This window comes from Gopherus evgoodei, chromosome 1 (assembly GCF_007399415.2).
Source record: "Gopherus evgoodei ecotype Sinaloan lineage chromosome 1, rGopEvg1_v1.p, whole genome shotgun sequence".
NCBI lineage: Eukaryota > Metazoa > Chordata > Testudines > Testudinidae > Gopherus > Gopherus evgoodei.
In genome coordinates, this window is record NC_044322.1 from 295,672,741 (window position 1) to 295,690,022 (window position 17,282).

General features: G+C 49.4%; 1 long non-coding RNA gene across 1 annotated transcript; it reads left to right on the forward strand.

Moving 5' to 3' along the window:
- The first annotated feature begins 4,238 nt into the window (after nt 1–4,238).
- LOC115647226 lies at nt 4,239–16,715 on the forward strand. The gene is made up of 3 exons (XR_003999239.1): nt 4,239–4,561; nt 15,632–15,781; nt 16,162–16,715. It is a non-coding gene; the product is annotated as an uncharacterized LOC115647226 (long non-coding RNA).
- Nucleotides 16,716–17,282: the final 567 nt, after the last annotated feature.

The following is a 17,282-nucleotide window of genomic DNA, read 5'->3' on the forward strand; positions in this document are numbered from 1 at the left end:
AAGATGCCGTCATTGGTAGATCCCAGTTCAAATCTCTTCTCCCCCTCTGGCATAGGGGAGACCTGAACCAGGGGTCTCCTGTAACTCAGGTGAGCACCCCAACCACTGGACTGAAAATTATGAGCAAGGGCGTCCTACTCCCCACTGTCATTCTGTGTAAACTCACCTATAGGGGCCTGATCCAGTAGGTGAGCTCTGAACACACTTACAGGGTTGGACCCTACGTGGAGGAATGCCATCATCCCATGACTCAAGCATTACACTGGGGCTTAGGCACTCAGATGCCTAGAAAGAGACAGTGATGCATGTGTCTAGTGGTTGAACCATAGGCACTTATGGAACTTTTAACCTGGAAACTTATGTGCCGAGCGAGTTGAGTTGCCCACACAGTTCAGTGGCAGCTGAGTGGGGGCTTTGTGCATCCCACGGGGGCCTGTATCTGGGATTCAGGTGTCTAATGTGACAGTTAGGCTCCTGAGTCCTTTTGTGAATCTAGCCCTTAATCCATATTTACACATTTTCAAATGTTTTATTGCCTTCTACCTTTAGCTTTTAATCAGAATGGCCTGGGGTTAATGGTTAATTTTCCTAACTAAATGCCATTATTGTAAGGATTTTTAATCATCAACATTCGATATGTACTCATTAAGATTACTAGGAACCTCAAATCTAGCAAAATTATTATTATTATTATCTTATTATTTTATTTTATTTATTATTATTTGTATTGGGTAAATAATTCAGTCTCCCCCTAGATTTGGATGTGTCTTGTTTTCTTCCTCCCTCCTCTGTCCCTCCTCTCTTTGCCCACGTCCAGACTAACCCGCGGCATCGGCGGGTTAAAATCGATTGCTCGGGGATCGATATATCGCGTCTAGTCTGGATGCGATGTATCGATCGCCGAGCGCACTTACATCGATTCCGGAACTCCATCAACCCGAACGGAGTTCCGGAATCGACATGGAGAGCCGCGGACATCGATGCCACGCCGTCTGGACGGGTGAGTACCTCGATTTTAGAAATTTGACTTCAGCTACGTTATTCACGTAGCTGAAGTTGCGTATCTAAAATCGATTTTAATACCCTAGTCTGGACGTGGCCTTTGAGTTGAACACACAAGGTACAGGGAGATGTCTGTAGTACTTAATGCTAACTGCTGTTCCCGAGCTCTCTTCTTGTGTGCTGCACTGATGAGATTAGAGTCTTTCAGAAAGAAATCGTCCATTTCGATTGGCCTCAGGTATGCCGTGTGTTATGTTTGCCCTTGAAAAATGAAACTTCAGCACAGCTGGGGCTTGCTCTTAATTCAGCTGTCGCAAGCCTCCCACGTTTTCGGCTGGGGTAGAGGGTGGAAATGCCACCTTGCTTATGGTTGGGAGGGGTTGAAGTTGGCTTAATCAGTGCTTAATTTGTGCCAGAGCTGGCCAGGGCTGAGCCCCGGAACCTCTGGGCTTGAAGCATCAGTTATGAGTGTAAAAAAAATTGCTTGAGCCCTGGCACCTCTTTCATTACAAATTAAGCGCTGCTTCAAATAGTCTTTTGGCATCTCCTCCTCTTAGGGAAGAGGTTCCTGAGCCTTTATAACTACACCGTTTTTTGAAAGAAGAATAAAAAACCCACATCAAGTGATTCTAGTGGAGGTAAAAATCCTACGGTGACAATTTTGTGCTTGTGTCCTTCAGGGGTGGCCTATTTTCCACATCTGTATGCGAGAGTTATTTAAAAACTTTTACAAATATAAAGAGACTGGATCACTCTTCCTTTCTCACAGCTGCAAATGCTTCCTTGGTGCTATTGATGAAGGTGTAATCCATTTTGCATTTACAGCAGTCATATTCATTCTTCATTTTAACAGTGATGGCCATGGGCAACAGTCAACTAAGGGAAACTGAAAGCAAGGAAGATTTTCAGAGCACTGTTTATCTGTTATGTGGCACTTTCAAGAGTTCCTCTATACTTGTGTCCTATTCTTGCCTTTCTGTAACCTCTTGTTTTATGCAGCAGTAGCACAAGGCTCAGAAGGTGCCTGATCCAAAGCCCATTGAAGTCAGTGGGAGTCAAGATCTCATTGCATAAGATTTGGGGTACATTTTGGAAAATAAATGCTGTTATAAGCTATACTATTCAGCAGTATATTTAGGTATGGAGAAATAGACAATTGGGTGCAACAGGCATAAGGGCCCTGATTCATCAAGGTACTTACATGTATGCCTTACTTTAAGTGTGCAAATACTTCCTTTGAAGCCAGTAGGATGATAGGTATATATCATGCTGAATTAGGGCTGTTGAGTCAGATGTAGAGGGAGGGATAGCTCAGTAGTTTGAGCATTGGCCCCCCTAAACCTAGGGTTGTGAGTTCAATCCTTGAAGGGGTCATTTAGGGATCAGGGGGAAAAATCTGTCTGGGGATTGGTCCTGCTTTGAGCAGGGATTGGACTAGATGACCTCCTGAGGTCCATTCCTACACTTATATTCTATGAATTTATACACAGTTCACATGTGTTGAGGCATAAGAAGAAAGGCTACTTCCAGAACACAGGACCTAGCCACATAACATCAAAAAGCCACATCAGCAATTTATTGATGTTGTTTTACAGTAGTTTACCTAATATTTAGCCGTAGGCCATTCTGACTTTTGTGGGGGTGTAATAACTATGCTGCACCACATTTTAATCAGCTGTTCTGCTTGCTTCTCAGTCTAAACTATCACACTGTATATTAGACATATGCAATAATTAAAATAAACAGTGAATGGGCTGGTAGGAAACAACAAAATAAAGTATTGCTCAAAGGGATCTGTCTTATATATACATTTCTAAATATTATTGTCTCTTTGTATTACAATAAATTGTACTCAGGCGGTTGTCTGAAAGAACAGTTTGTGCTGTGTGGGCCATCTGGTTTCCCACCGCCACTCATAATTTACAGTAATCTGATGTGTAATTATTTTGTAACTATATTGCAGCATCTAACAGGTCACATGAAGCTGTGTAAGATATAAGTGACAGACAAAGATTTTGGATGCTTATTTTAGCCTGTACAGTCTTCCTAGTAACTAATCTATTAGTCTGCCAGAGATATTCAGCCCCCAAGAGAGATTTTAGCCATGTGTGACGTTATTGACATAAACTGTGACCATATAGATCATTGTTGCAACCAAGGTCCTATAGTGGCACCAAATCTTGTACAAAGGAGGCCAGGTTAGATGTCTATGAAAAGGTTGTAATTTGCTGGTTATGATTATGCTGTCTGTAGGTGTGTATCATTTTCATATTTGAAGTTATGAATATGGGCTATGTACTTGTATTTCAATGTGTTTGATTCTAAGTAGCATAAGTGAAGCATTTAGTCAGCATCTTGAGAAAGAATTCTTCAGATTAAATGCCCAATCAAGAAACACTTAACTGACTATGGACCTTGGGAGACTCAATCCACGTATGAGGAGCCTTCCTGGGAACGTTCAAGGTAGCATGTGAGCAGTGGCTGCTCTACCTGTAAAGAACTGAGTCATGCATGGACATGTGACTTGCCCATGTGACTCCAAACTCCATCTTGCTGCTGTGATTTTCCACAGTAAGAACAATGGGGTTTCTTTCCACATGACAGAGGATATAAAAGGCCCTGGAAACCCCTCCATTTTGTCTTCAATCCCGTTTCTTACCTCTGGAGGAACTTTGCTACAAACTGAAGCTCTGAACAAAGGACTGAATGACCCATCCAAGCTGAGGATGTACTCCAGAGATTTTATTTGTACCTGCAGTTTATTCCAACACTGCTACAAGCCTGAACCAAGAACTTTGCCATTGCTGTATGTAATTGATTACTTTGACAAATGTTAGCGCTCATCTATATTTCTTTTTTTTTTTTATGAATAAACCTTTAGATTTTAGATTCTAAAGGATTGGCAACAGCATGATTTATGGGTAAGATCTGACTTGTATGTTGACCTGGGTCCAGGGCCGGCTCTAGGTACCAGCCCTCCAAGCATGTGCTTGGGGTGGCACTTTCTAAGGGGTGGCACTCCGCCCCCCCCTTTTTTATTTTTTTGCTTGGGGCATCATTGCCGGGAGCCGGCCCTGGCACAGCCACTCGCCCGAGCCGGATCCGCGCTCACTGCCCAGCCCGGTGGAGCCCTGCAGAGCCCATTCGGACATGCGGCACCACCGGGAGTGGCAGCGGCAGCAGGACCCCTCCTCCCTCCGTCCCCAGCTCCTCACACATTCCGGGAGCACCTCTCACTGCCGCCGCAGCCCAGGCTTGGCTCCCCCTGCTTCCCGGGCTCCTCACACGCTTCTGGAGCTCCTCACACAGCCGAGCCCAGACTGCGGCGGCGAGAGGGGCTCATAGAGTCAGGGCTGCCCAGGCTGGGGGGGGCAAGTGTGGCAATTTTCCCCAGGCTCCGGTCCCACAGGGTATGTCGGAGGCTCTCCCCTCCTCCGTCTTCCCCCATCCCCCGGTGTCTCAGCTGGTAAGGGGGCGGGGCTGAGAGCTGCAGCCGAGCGGCGGGAACTCAGGCCCTGCTGGAGACACCACGCCACTGCAGTGCTGTTGGGAATAGGGGGTAAGTGGCATGGTAAGGGGCCGGGCCAGAGCTGGGCACCCCTCGAACCCATCCCCCTGAGCCCTGACCCCCAGCTCTGAGTCCAGTCCCTCTGAGGTGGGCACCCCCCTAAACCCATCCTCTCCACCCAGCCCTGACCCCCAGCTCCAAGCCCAGCCCCTCTGAGCTGGGCACCACCCCGGCCCCATCCCCCCCACAGCCCTGACCCCCAGCTCTGAGACCATCCCCTCTGAGCCAGAAACCCCCCTGACTCCATTCCCCCCCAGATCCAAGCCCAGACCCTCTGAGGTGGGCACTCCCCCAAACTCATCCTCCCCACCCAGCCCTGATCCCCAGCTCCAAGCCCAGCCCTTCTGAGTTGGGCACCCCCCGGCCCCACCTCCCTCACAGCCCTGACCCCCAGCTCTGAGACCAGCCCCTCTGAGCCGGACACCCCCTGACCCCATCCCCCACAACCCTGACCCCCAGCTCTGAGCCCAACCCCTCTGAGCTGGGAACCCCCCACAGCCCTGACCCCCAGCTCTGAGACCAGCCCCTCTGAGCCGGACACCCCCTGACCCCATCCCCCACAACCCTGACCCCCAGCTCTGAGCCCAACCCCTCTGAGCTGGGAACCCCCCACAGCCCTGACCCCCAGCTCTGAGACCAGCCCCTCTGAGCCGGACACCCCCTGACCCCATCCCCCACAACCCTGACCCCCAGCTCTGAGCCCAACCCCTCTGAGCTGGGAACCCCCCACAGCCCTGACCCCCAGCTCCGAGCCCAGCCCCTCTGAGCTGGACAACCCCTGACCCTATTTCCCCACAGTCCTGAGCCCAGCCCCTGTGAGCCAGGCACCCCCCAACTCCGAGCCTAGCTCCCCACCCAGCCCTGGGCAACAGCAGCACCACCCCCAGGCAGCAACAGCCCATTGGCACCAACCGTCACCCAGCAACAGCCCATTATGTAATTGCAAATGTAGACATACCAGTAAAGCATTTAATGTTTTTAAATCATGTGTTTGGTGTATTTTCAAATTATTACAAATTAATTTTTGAATGTATTTCACTAGTTATTTTTTACATTTCCAAATATGTGTTACTATAGTATAGTATTGCAACTTTTTTTTATGGAAGGGGCCCTCGAAATTGCTTTGCCCCAGGCCTCCTGAATCCTCTGGGCGCCCTGCCCAGAGTGTGTGAGGAGCCGGGGAGGGAGGGAAACGGGGTCTCCTGGAGCCAAGCCCAGGCTGCGGTGGCAGTGAGAGGGGATCCCGGAGTGTGTGAGGAGGTGAGCGGCCCGCTGGGCTCGTCGGTGCTGAGCAGGTAGCCCTGCAGCCGGAGATCCTCGCCTTCCCTCCCGCTGGTGCTGGGCCAGGGAACCGTGAGGCTGAAGAGCAGTAGGTCCGGGGGGCTCTCCAGGTCCTCGGCCGCCAGCATGTTGGGGGTGAGGGTAGTGAGCATGAACTGATCCACCTTGGTCACCAGCAGTGCCGCAAAGCCTAGGGAGGGGGCCGTGTTCTTTGCGCTGCCCCACAGCTACGCCGCCACCTGGAAGTACTCCCACTCCGCGCCGCCCAGCAGCTCCACCCACATGGGGACAGAGTTGCAGCTGGGCCAGGGCTCGGCTGCAGTGTGCTGGAGTGGATCCCATGTTTGGAGGGGAGCCCAGCGCCGGGGCAGCACGGGGTATGAGTAGGGGGGCACTGGTGGGCAGGAGGGGGAGCTCATGTCTAGGAGGAGGGGGGCAGCCAAAAATGTTTTTGCTTGGGGCGGCAAAAAACCTAGAGCCGGCCCTGCCTGGGTCTGGGGCTTGGTCTTTTGGAATTGGGAGAACCTTTTTTCTTTTACTGGGGTATTGGTTTTCATAACCATTCATCCTCATAAGGAGTGGTGCTGGTGGTGATACAAGGGAACTGGAGTATCTGAGGGAATTGCTTATATGACTTCTGGTTAGCCAGTGGGGTAAAACCGAAGTCCTCTCTGTCTGGCCAGTTTGGTGTGCCTTAGTAATAAAGGACAGCCAGCCTTGGGCTGTGACTGCCCTGCTCTAAGCAATTTGATTGATACTCTCAGTTGTGTCCTGCCAGAGGCCGCCTCATTACATGCTCAAAGGGATCTGTCTAATATATACATTTCTAAATATTATTGTCTCTTTGTATTACAATAAATTGTACTCAGACGGTTGTCTGAAAGAGCAGTTTGTGCTGTGTGGGCCATCTGGTTTCCCACTGCCACTCATAATTTACAGTAATCCGATGTATAATTGTTTTGTAACTATATTGCAGCATCTAACAGGTCACATTAAGCTGTGTAATATATAATAAGTGACAGACAAAGATTTTGGATGCTTATTTTAGCCTGTACAGTCTTCCTAGTAACTAATCTATTAGTCTGCCAGAGATATTCAGCCCCCAAGAGAGATTTTAGCCATGGTGGGTCTGTTGCAGCTCACATAAAAGAGAAGGGGGATTCTTATCTGAACATGTTCAAATTTGAAAATAATAAAGAATTGGGGATCAATGCAGTTTTAGATTAGTGCTGAGGTTTAAGCCAAATATATAAATATATACAATGTATGTGCAAATATGAATGCGCACACACACACACACACACACTAGAAGCAACCATTGATTAAATTATTTTGAAGATTTTGCTGAAAATGACTTAATGGGGCCCATAAGTCTCCTCAATATAAAATGTGCTTGGCAAATCCATCTGTGGTTTAAAAAGTACTGTCTTAAAGGTAAACCATCTTAAAGGTAAACCAGAAGCAGAGGATAATGCCAGTGAGAAGTTCACAAATACTAGTTCCTTTAACATTTTATGGAAATCACACCCTATTTGGCAGCTAAGATTTTTCTATTCATACTAGTTTACATAGGGCAACCCTATTTCCTGTGCTCATTTCTCTGAGGAAAAAATGTTTGGTATTGCCTCTGTGTGCTGTTTTCTGTGTGACATTTTTCAGATATGGTGACAAATGTTTAAATTATTTCTGGAATGTAGAATGCCTCGTTGTTACAGATGGCTACAGATAAACATTGCCTTCATCTCTCTCTGTCAAAAGATGCAGGTAGTTTAGTTATGTTGACTCGTGGTGCAAATGAATCCAGACAGCACTGGTGAAGGGCCACTCCAGATGCCCCATTGGGGCAGCTGAACAGAGAGCGGAAAAGAGACTGTCACTGATGGAGGAATTAAAAACTCTCCTGTGTTCTTTCACTGAGTTGTTCCATCCCCCAGTTTCACACAAAGGTTTTAAGAGTATGGGATTTCCTCTTAGCCATTTAGTGCTTGTGAGTAGAAGGCTGAAGACACCCATTGCTCTGAATAACCATGTGGCATCCTTATTAATCTGATCTCCTACTCCAGCAGGCTATCTAAGTGGGAAGGACACTCTATCTGTTAACAGGACAACATAAATGTTTCCTTTGTTGTACTTGTCTTCCTTATTATAGTCCAGCAGCATATGGAGCGTTTCAGTTCTGTGTGCTGGGAGTGGTGCATTTGTCAAATGGCTTAAGAAATGCCGTGACTCCAGATGGTGTGACTATTCATTCTGAGACTGTAGGAGCCCTGGTCCTCTCCCTCCCACTTGCTATTACTATAATTAGATCCGGTGATAGTGTGAGAGGGAGCCTGCCTAAAAGATGTCATAACAAACTACACCTCTACCTCGATATAACGCTGTCCTCGGGAGCCAAAAAATCTTACTGCGTTATAGGTGAAACCGCATTGTATCGAACTTGCTTTGATCCACCAGAGTGCACAGCACCACCCCTCCCTGGAGCACTGCTTTACTGCATTATCTCTGAATTTGTGTTATATCGGGTCGTGTTTTATCGGGGTAGAGGTGTATAGAAATTACTTGGCCTCTCAGTCCTGCTTTCATTGGTTTAATTCCATTGACTTCAGTGGAGTTTCTCCTGATTTAAACCAGTAAAGTGAGAGGACAGTTGGGCCCATTGTATTCAAAGTTGAACCAATCCACAGTTGCTGGCATTCTAATTACCACTGGGACGCTATATAGAATGACAGTCATTTACAATCTATATTAAGGTGGTTTGCTCTTTATACAGAACATCTCAGAGCAAATAGAGGGGGCTTTTACTTCAGAATGCCATCAGCTATTTCATAGCAACCAGCCCACAACTGTGGGATTTATAACCTCAGAAGAACAAAATCTAAGGCCTGGTCTACACTAGGGGGGTATCGATGTAAGATACGCAACTGTCGAAGTATCTTATTCCGACTTACCTCCCGTCCTCACGGCGCGAGATCGACGTCCGCGGCTCCCCTGTTGACTCTGCTACCTCCGCACACTCTGGTGGAGTTCCAGAGTCGACAGGGATCGCGTTTGGAGATCGATATATCGCATCTAGATGAGACGCGATATATCAATCCCCGATAAATCGATCGTTACTGGCCGAAAGCACAGGTAGTCTGGACATACTCTAAAAGAATCCTGAAAGTATTTAATACATAGATTTTTCTGGTACTGACCTTACATTTGAACATTTCTATATTTTAATCATAGAATATTTCCTTTGCTTTGGAGAGAACCAGATTAAATGAATAAACTCTTCCAAATATTTAGAAGGGGCAGCCAAAGAAAACTAATTAGGAATTCAGGAAAATACAGGTTAAGTCAATGGCAAAACTCCATTGAATTCAATGGGGCAAGGATTTCAACCTAAGTATTGATTTCATTTTGCAATTTGTGATATGGTATGTTCTCAGCCTGTATAAGGAATACATTGTTATTTCAGATTTCTACTGTTAAATCTAATTTCATGGAACAGAAGAAAAACAGAGAATGTAATGGGGGACTTTCCTGTGCTGTGTAACTGAAACCTTTTCTGTTCAGATAAAAAGTATTTAATTTTGTTACAAAAATGTCTAGACAGATGCAGAGAGCTGTATCTTCTCCATCAAAACTGTACGTTTCACTTTGTGCCCTGGAAAGTGTCTTTTAAAGTCTGCACATTGCTATGTAGATTTAGCTTTTTATCTGAAAGTTGATTAGAGTTTATTTCATTAAGCCATTTTCTTTTTGGCTTTCATTACGTGAGAGACTTAAAGCTAACCAACACGCATACAGTCATTGGTCAATTGTAGAGCAAGCCCCAGTTGCTTGATAGAAAGGAGTGGTTTTTAAGTCTATTTGGTCTCCTGTTAGAACTTCTAAATTCTGTGAGCAAGATGCGCAGGAGAGCTAGGCTCCAAAATAAGTGGTCAGATTTTCAAAAGCTCAGCCTCCGACATGATGAGTTCTGTGGAATATTTGGCCATAAATGTCACCCTGGAAGCTGCCTGAGGCTGAGCACTTCTGAAAATCTGGCTCTTGTTTTGGTGCCTAAAAGTGGGAACTGATTTGAAAATCTGTCTGCAACTGTGAGTGCTGAGCACTTGAAAATCTAGACCTACATTGTTGTTCAAACAGCACCCGCACAACTGAATTGCATTTCCCCAGTCTTCTGTACACACTCAAAATTGACTTCTGATAATGAAATAGGCACATTGCTCATAAATTATTAAATCATGCCAGCTTTTCCATTATTCATGGCCTGCAATACTAACAGGCTTTATCCTCTTTGAAAAGGCAACATAACCTGCTGCTAATATGAGTTTCCTGCCACATCACTGACAAATAATAGCAGTAACAACATGCAGCAGCTTCAGATAAGTTTTACCATAAGGGGAACGTTTGCGGTGGAATGTGCACTATGCAAAGACTGAGCCATATTTCTCCCATTAAAGTTAAATCCATGCAAATCCTGATACACCATTCCCCCCATCACCCCCCCCCCCAATCCCTGCTAAACGTGCACTTTTAATAATGGCAGCACCTCCATGCATCTCAGTCTGTTACATACCTTTGTCCCAGGTCATGGATGCATTCTTTGCTTTCATGTTGTAGAAATTAAAGACACCTGTGGAGCAAGACTTGTGCTCAGGAAAACCATAGGCATGCCCAGCTCCTCATGCTTTTTAAAAAAGCCTTTATTAGTCTCCTGAATATTATCCAGAAATGGGCCTATCAATGGGGGTTGGATCCATGTGTGGGATTCCTCAGTGTCCACTACGTAGCAAGGAATGATTCTGCAGCCCAGCAGAACATGCCCCTTTGACCTCGTTTCTCAGTGCACATGAAACAAATGCAGTTAAGAGGAAAGCGAGAGTTCTTCTTCGAGTGCTTGCTCATATCCATTCCAATTAGGTGTGCGCGCGCCGCGTGCACGTTCGTTGGAAACTTTTTACCCTAGCAACATTCGGTGGGCCAGCAGGTCGCCCCCTGGAGTGGCGCCGGTATGGCGCCTGATATATACCCCTGCTGGCCCGCCCGCTCCCCAGGTCCTTCTTACCGCCTGTGTCGGTTGTTGGAACTGTGGAGCACGGCTAGCCGTTCTCCACCTCCCTAGCGTTTCACTCTTCTACAGTATAGTGTATATAGTTCTGTTATTATAGTAATAGTTGGAGTTATAAAGTTAATTAAGTGTAGTTGTAAATAGTTATACAGAGGATCGGGGGTTCGCCCCTTTTCCTCCCCATGGTGCCGGTGCTCATGCCCGGTTCACCCGGCTTTAAGCCTTGTGCGGCCTGTCATCGGCCGATACCCACAGGAGATCCGCACGACTCCTGCCTGAGGTGCCTAGGCGAGTCCCACCTTGTGGACAAGTGTCAGATCTGCAAGGCGTTCAAGCCCCGAACGAAGAAGGAGCAGGACAGTCACCTGAAGCAGATCGTCATGGAGGCAGCGCTGACTCTCCCACCATCGGCACCGACTCCGGCACCGGAGCCAAGTGTCGCCTCCGCTCCAGACCGCCAGGCGCCGGCAAAGGCTTCAACTTCCCGCTCGGCACCGACCTGGCACCCTAGCCGGCACCGCTCCCTCTCCCCGAGGAGCAAGAAGCACAGGGCTCCTGCGGTGCCTACAACTGCACCGCAGTCTGAGCGTGCCTCCAAACCTGACCGTCCGGCACCGTCATCCGCCGCGGCACTGAGCGTCGTTGCACCGTCGACTCCGGCTCCTCAGGGACCGTTGAGTCCGGTGCATCTCAGCTCCCCAGTGAGAACAACGGTTGAGCTTGTCGTGCCCTCCACGCCGGAGACCTTCTCCGTTGCACGCGACCTCATCGCCATGACAGAGCCCGAGCTGCCCCAACCCCCGGCACCACCGGTGCGGGTTCTCCAATCGATGGGCAAGCCAGCCATGGTGCGGTCGCATTCGCCGGGCACTACTGGGCATCGGTCCCATTCCAGATCGAGGGACCACTCTCAGCGTCGCCGCTTGAGATTTCAACCGGAGGCGAGGTCATCCGAACCGTAGACGTCAGCCAGGTCCTCAAAGGGGTAATACTTCCGGGTCCGACAAGCCACCGGAGGGACCCAAGGCGAACTTTTGAAGGTGCGCCCGAGAGCAGCTTACCAATCCCTTCCCTGGATCCACTTCATTTCCTCAACCGCCTCCGCCCCTTCCTGCCATCATGGTCCCAGCTAACCTCGGATCGTTGGGTCCTGCGCACGGTGCAGTTTGGTTACCATCTTCAGTTTATTTCTCCACCCCTCCTCCCATCCTCCCTCCTCGTCCCTCTTCAGGGACCCCTCTCACGAGCAGCTTATCGTCCAGGAGGTTCACAAGCTCCTGCTCATTGGAGCTATAGAGGAGGTGCCAAGGGAGCTAAGGGGCAAGGGGTTTTATTCCCGGTACTTCTTAATCCCCAAGTCAAAAGGGGGCCTTCGACCCATCCTGGACCTGCGAGGCCTGAACAAATTCATCAAAAAGTTCAAGTTCCGCATGATAACCTTAGGAACCATCATTCCCTCCCTGGATCCCGGAGATTGGTACGCCGCTCTCGACATGAAGGACGCATACTTCCACATTGCGATCTTTCCCCCGCACAGGCGGTATCTTCGCTTTGTGGTAAATCAGGACCACTACCAGTTCACGGTCCTCCCCTTTGGGCTCTCCTCAGCCCCCCAGGTGTTCACCAAGTGTATGGCGGTCGTCGCCGCTGCCCTGCGCCGTCGTCGTATCCATGTCTTCCCTTACCTCAACGACTGGCTCATTCGAGGCACGTCGGAGGCGCAGGTGACCGGGCACATCACCATCATCATGGAGCTGTTTGCGAGTCTAGGCTTGACCATCAACCCGGACAAGTCCACTCTGGTGCCTACGCAGAGCATAGAGTTCATCGGGGCAGCGCTGGACTCCAACCTCACGATGGCCAGCCTCCCCTGGCACCGATTCCAAGCCACAGTGTCCATGGTCACAAGCCTACAGGCCTTCCCGACCACGTCTGCTTGAACGTGCCTCGCTCTCCTGGGACACATGGCCGCATGCACCTTTGTCACCAAGCATGCAAGACTCCGCATGCGCCTGCTGCAGACCTGCCTCGCATCGGTCTATCGACCGGGCAGGGACGCCATAGACACAATTGTAATGATTCCACCGAATGTTCTCGGTTCCCTAGGCTGGTGGACAACGCTCTCCCAAGTGTGTGCGGGCCTACCGTTTCACGCCCCTCAGCCCTCAGTGTCCTTGATGACGGACATGTCATCGCTGGGCTGGGGTGCACACCTGGGGACCCTGCGTACACAGGGTCTATGGTCACAGAGAGAGTTGACTCTTCACATCAATGTGCGGGAGCTGCGGGCAGTTCGCCTAGTATGCCAGACATTCCAACGCCATTTGCACGGCCATTGTGTCGCGGTATTCACGGACAACACAACAGCCATGTATTACATCAACAAGCAGGGCGGGACCCGGTCCTCCCCGCTGTATCAGGAAGCAATACGTCTGTGGGACTTTTGCATAGCCCACTCTACTCATCTAGTGGCCTCCTTTCTCCCGGGAGTGCAAAACACCCTTGTGGATCACCTGAGCAGATCCTTTCTGTCCCACGAATGGTCTGTCTGTCTGGACGTCCTCTATGTCGTTTTCCGGAGGTGGGGGTTTCCCCAGATATATCTGTTCGCCTCCAGATTGAACAGGAAATGCCAGGTGTTTTGCTCTCTACAGGGTCGCTCCCCGGGCTCCCTGTCGGACGCGTTCCTCATTCCGTGGACAGGACGTCTTTGCTACGCCTTTCCACTCTTCCCTCTCATCCACCGAGTCCTGATCAAGGTCCGGAGAGACAAGGCCCACCTCATCCTGATCGCTCCGGCTTGGCCGCGGCAGCCTTGGTACACCATGCTGCTCAATCTGTCCCTGGTGAATCCAATTGCCCTACCTCTTTGGCCAGATCTGATCACACAGGACTTCGGCAGGATGCACCATCCGGATCTACAGTCCCTCCATCTGTCTGCATGGCTTCTGGCTGGTTAAGCCAGTCTGAGTTGCGCTGTTCTGATGCAGTACAACAAGTGTTGTTAGGCAGCAGGAAGCCTTCCACGCGTTCAACCTACCTAGCGAAATGGAAATGCTTCTGCTGCTGGTGCAACCAGCACAGCCACGACCCACTCTTCGTGCTAGTCCCCACCATTTTGGACTACGTGTGGTCTCTCAAGCAGCAGGGCTTGGCGATCTCCTCTCTGCGTGTCCATCTTGCGGCTATATCCACCTTCCATCCAGGCGAGGCTGGCAAGTCCATGTTTTCCCACCCTATGGTGTCAAGATTCATCAAGGGCCTGGAGCGGCTATACCCTCAGGTCAAACGGCCTACCCCTACTTGGGACCTGAACCTTGTCTTGACTAGGCTCATGGCGCCCCCCTTCGAACCCTTAGCCACATGCTCGCTGCTGTACCTGTCCTGGAAAGTGGCCTTCCTAGTCGCTATCACGTCGGCTCGGCGAGTCTCGGAGCTTCGGGCTCTAACCGTGGACCCTCCGTATACGGTGTTCCATAAGGACACGGTACAGCTGCGACCGCACCCGGCGTTCCTCCCTAAGGTCGTTTCCGCCTTCCATATTAACCAAGATGTCTTCCTGCCAGTCTTTTACCCAAAGCCGCATTCATCCCGAAGAGAGCAACAGCTCCATTCCTTAGATGTCCGAAGGGCTCTCGCGTTCTATATTGAGAGAACTAAACCCTTCCGACGCTCACCCCAATTGTTTGTGGCAGTAGCGGAACGCATGAGAGGCATGGCAATCTCCTCCCAGCGTATCGCATCCTGGGTCTCGTCCTGCATCAGGACATGTTACGACTTGGCCCGCGTGCCAACAGGGGCCCTTACCGCCCATTCTACCAGGGCTCAGGCTTCGTCGGCCGCGTTTTTGGCTCATGTCCCCATACAGGAAATCTGCCGTGCGGCCACCTGGTCTTCTGTGCACACCTTCGCATCACACTATGCACTGGTACAGCAAGCTAGAGACGATGCCGCTTTCGGCGCAGCGGCTTTACAGTCTGCAACGTCTTGCTCCGACCCCACCGCCTAGGTAAGGCTTGGGAATCACCTAACTGGAATGGATATGAGCAAGCACTCGAAGAAGAAAAGACAGTTACTCACCTTTGTAACTGTTGTTCTTCGAGATGTGTTGCTCATATCCATTCCACACCCGCCCTCCTTCCCCTCTGTCGGAGTAGCCGGGCAAGAAGGAACTGAGGAGCGGGCGGGCCAGCAGGGGTATATATCAGGCGCCATACCGGCGCCACTCCAGGAGGCGACCTGCTGGCCCACCGAGTGTTGCTAGGATAAAAAGTCTCCGACGAATGTGCATGCGGCACGTGCACACCTAATTGGAATGGATATGAGCAACACATCTCGAAGAACAACAGTTACAAAGGTGAGTAACCGTCTTTTCTGCCCTGGCAAAGTGTACGGTCAGGCTCAGTACATGGGAATGTAATTCTGTAATACCATGTGGAGGCATGGGAACATATAATGTACTGACATCAGAGCCACTGTCACCTGGTGCTGTACTGAATAAAGGGGAAGAAATGTTACTAAAACTTTAGTCCACTGGATAGTATTTCCCAGCCAGCCTGCTCATGCAGTTTGCCCAGCATGCTAGCTTTCCAGGAGCCATCCTTAAAATGAGATGCCTGGCTCCTCTTGCCAACTCCAGAGAGGAATAAAACCAGCCAACAGGCTCCTAACAAATTCTTTCTCCATGCAGATTAGTAATTGTGCTTTCTTTCCCTCCACAGCCGAAACCCTCTCTTTGGGCTCGTTATACCAGTATAAATCTTAAGTACCCTGTGATGCTGGTGGACCAGGTACCAGCTCTTGCTAAGGCTGTAGACATCAGCTGAGCAGAGATAAATTCATGGCTGGAAACCAGACCAGCTCACCTGTAGGTTAGTATTGTTCAAGATAGGACTTGTAAGGATGTGATTAGTGTTTAGACTCCATAAAAGCTTGTAAATTGCTGCATGCATTAATCCAGGGGTTCTCAAACTGGGGGTCACAGCCCCTCAAGGGTCATGAGGTTATTACATGGGGGGGGGGTCGCGAGCTGCCAGCCTCCAGCATCTTGTAATGGTGTTAAATATATAAAAAAGTGTTTTTAATTTATAAGGACACTCAGAGGCTTGCTATGTGAAAGGGGTCAACAGTACAAAAGTTTGAGAACCACTGTGTTAATCTTATGTGTAATGGATGTATCCCATGCTATAAGATAATATGTAAGTTTTGCTTTCTAACTGTAAAAATGCCTTCTCTGATCTTGTGAATTCAGACAGGAGGAGTGGCTTACCCAGCCCATCAAGAAGGAGTATCAATACTAAGTGGGCCATTGTGAAACATCATGATACAAACAGTGGGCTAGGCCCTCTCACAGCAGTAAAGGTGCTATGTGCAAGCAAGCTTATCCCATCAACTTGAATTATGGAAGAAAGAAACAAAGATTGCTGAAAATGAAAATTCCTCATCTCTTTGCTGTTTGGACTCTCTCGCAGGGCTGGAGCTAGGAAACAAAAGGAGAGATCCCCTGGGTTAGCCCTAAAACACTAATTGCTGACAGATTAGTACATTTCTTTCACCTTTTGGAACCATAGACTGTAAGTCATTTGTACTATATGTTGCCTGCTTTAACCTGTAAATAACTCTCATTTCTTTTTCCTAGTTAATAAACCTTTAGTTAGTTTATTACAGGACTGGCTACAAGCATTGTCATTAGTATGAGACCTGAGATACAAGTTGACCTGGGGTAAGTGACTGGTCTCTTGGGCCTGGGAGCAACCTGAATATTTTGTGATCTTTGGTGTAAGTGACTATTTATTACTAAGTCCAGCGAGCCTGGGTGGCAAGATAGACTGGAGAGTCTAAGGCAGTGTTTCTCAAACGGAGGTCGCCGCTTGTGCAAGGAAAGCCCCTGGCGGGCTGGGCCAGTTTGTTTACCTGCCTCATCCGCAGGTCTGGCTGATCGCGGCTCCCACTGGCCGCGGTTCGCTGCTCTGGGCCGATGGGAGCTGCTGGAAGCGGCGGCCAGCATGTCCCTCGACCTGCGTCGCTTCCAGCAGCTCCCATTGGCCTGGAGCAGCGAACCGCTGCCACTGGGAGCCATGATCGGCTGAATCTGCAGATCGGGCAGGTAAACAAACCAGCCTGGCCCACCAGGGGCTTTCTCTACTCAAGCGGTGGGACCCCAGTTTGAGAAACACTGGTCTAAGGGGACTGTCTGTGACTCTCAGACTGTTACAGTGCTTCAGGAATTCACATTGGTTACTGGGTTGATGAAATCTAATTATAGAACAGACAGACAGTTTGGGGTGTCTGCCCTGGTTTTTGACAGTCTGCCCTCAGGCTGGCTCTCACAGTTGTGAACCACCAAGGCAACATGACACCTACACTGAAGTT